Genomic DNA, 2146 nt, shown 5'->3' with positions numbered 1-2146 from the left:
CATGGGTTTCTCCAGGCAAGAATACTAGAGTCATTTCAGTTCAGTTGCTCAGTCATGTCCCACTCTTTGTGACCCCATGGACTGCAGCACTCCAGACCTCCCTGTCCATCACTAACTCCGGGAGTTTACTTAAACTCATGTCCATTGAGTCGGTGATGACATCCAACCATTTCATCCTCTGTCGTCCTCTTCTCCTCCTGCCTTCAATCTTTCTGTAACTCAAAGTAAATTACTATATGTCTTTTTAACTGGTTCTTCTTTTTAATGATCACTTGGCTATCCAATCTTTTTTTTAATGTGAGATGTTTGATTGTCATTTATTTGTTTTTAAATCAATTTTAATATAATCTAAACACATACCATTTAGAAAACACTGAGGAATCAACGTACAAAAGTTGATCATATTATATTTGGATAAAGTTGACAAGTTCTGTTACTTACTTAGTCCAGGAAATAGCATCAAGGAAACCTAATATATTGGTATAGATGTGTGAAGTTTGGCCCCCTATTAACCTGAAGTTGTCAATAATTAGAAACAGATGTGAAATTTTATCGGTTCCCCTGCAACCATTTAGACTCCTTACACATATTCTATCTATTAACACTTTTTAAGCAGACTCTCTCTCCTGGGTCCAAATATTCTGGAATAGTCTGCAGTACTAATCTTGCAAAAAAAAAAAAAAAAAATCAATCCCTAAGCCATTAAAACACAGTTTGATAACTGGCACAAATGCTTCAACAGCTCCTAAATCTTTCACTTCTTCCTGTAAATTCAATTTATAGAATGAGGTGTAAAAGTCACTTCAATCAATATATCTTGGTGCAACACACATCAATATTGGCACCTTTTGTAGGTATTCATAATTGGCAAAATCCAAGTGTAAAAATTTTTCCTTCAACATTTTCAATTACAGATTGTGGAAGATTCTTGCTTGTGCCGATTTTTTATATCCACTCTTTCATTAGGCTAAATTTCCCAAAGTTAGTGCCTTGCACTGCAGTTCCTCTTACTCTTCAAAAACTGCAAAGGGCTTTGGAATCTCAATTAATTTAAGTTTTAAGTCAGTCTCCTTTTGGGTCTGCTAAACAGACAGCATAGAATGCTATAATGCTTGGGCAGTTGCTGCATTTGCTGTGATCCCTGAGTTGTTAATAGAAAGAACATCACCTCCTGCACAGGCACCATGTAGTCACTTCCCCAGGGCAACAGTTGTCACCAAGGACCTGAGATAAAGGGAGGGAAGGATCCTGCCTCTGCCCTGAGGCCAACTGCCTAAATCAAAGATACATATTTAAGCGTATCTTTTCAATTTCTGCCAAATGACTGCTAGAATTTGGAGGTAAATATTTTGGAAAGAAAGGACATCTTACCAGTTTGAGTCTTCTTATTTATGAAGATTGATTCATCTTTTTCTTTGTCTTTTTTCCCCTTTCCTTTTTTCCCTTTTTTGAGAGATTTTAAACATAGAGTTTGTACAGCTTTTGACAAATTTCAATTTAAAACCGAGTATTCTATTTCCTTACTTTGCTTTAAATTGGAAATGCTACTTCACCATTATTGTAAAACAAAAATTGTAGTTATACAAAAATAAAATAGATTATATATTGACCTCATATGCAAAAACTTTAATACAATAATTTGGGTTTTGTGGGTTCTTTTTAAAAATTATAACAGAATTATCTATAATCCTATCACTGCAAATATAAACACTTTTACTTACAAATTCTTATCAAATTATTTATTTTTTCATTACATAAAGTCTCCATTCTGAAGAAGTAGTATCTCATTCTCAGGTTTAAGTTGAAAATAAAAAGACTCTGAAAATTAAAAACTATCTTATGTGAGGCTTCTTTCCTTAGTTACTAATTATCCGATTGAGGGGTTCACTTCCAATTTTTATTTTTTAGCTTAAATGTGTGCTGGATTCTGTTAAAGACTTTTTATTCAAATATTGTGATATATTATTTTCTTCATTCTGTTAATGTAGTGAATTATATTAATTGACTTTTTAACATAAGACAAAACTTTTCTTCTTTTGTAAAAATTAATTTATTGTAGATGGCTAACAAACACATGAAAAGATGCTCAACATCACTCATTATCAGAGAAATGCAAATCAAAACCACAATGAGGTACCATTTCACA

The 2146-nt window shown here is 33.1% G+C and overlaps 1 pseudogene; it reads right to left on the bottom strand.

Annotated features, from left to right (window-relative positions):
• Positions 1 to 338: 338 nt before the first annotated feature.
• On the bottom strand, positions 339 to 1165 carry LOC145504983 (poly(A) polymerase alpha-like; annotated as a pseudogene).
• Positions 1166 to 2146: the final 981 nt, after the last annotated feature.

This window comes from Giraffa tippelskirchi, chromosome 5, assembly GCF_054371585.1.
Source record: "Giraffa tippelskirchi isolate mGirTip1 chromosome 5, T2T-mGirTip1v1.2.pri, whole genome shotgun sequence".
NCBI lineage: Eukaryota > Metazoa > Chordata > Mammalia > Artiodactyla > Giraffidae > Giraffa > Giraffa tippelskirchi.
Note: the sequence above shows the minus strand (reverse complement) of the source record. Positions and strands in the feature narration are given on the sequence as shown.